Here is a 338-nt window from a genome sequence, read left to right on the forward strand (position 1 = left end):
CCCCCCAGCCTGACCCCCCCGCCCTCGCCGAGGCTCAGTAACGGGAGCCCAAACCTCGGCGCTCACTGGAACGGAGCCGGCACAGGGAAGCGACCGCGGATGTCACCGGAACATCCTCATCCCCCTTTTTTCCCACATCTACAATTCCTTATTTTTTATTTTTCATTGGGGGGAAAAGGGGGGATCGATCGCTGCCTTTGTGTGTCCCCCCGTGTCCAGGGGATGAGCTGGAGGGGGGGACACAGTCCCAGCCACAAGCACTACATGGATCAAGACAACCCTCAGCGATCCCACCGGAGACATGCGGCAACCGGGATCCGGCACCGGATGGCGGGGGG

Source organism: Antrostomus carolinensis, unplaced genomic scaffold (assembly GCF_000700745.2).
Source record: "Antrostomus carolinensis isolate BGI_N321 unplaced genomic scaffold, ASM70074v2 scaffold43057, whole genome shotgun sequence".
NCBI classification, from domain to species: domain Eukaryota; kingdom Metazoa; phylum Chordata; class Aves; order Caprimulgiformes; family Caprimulgidae; genus Antrostomus; species Antrostomus carolinensis.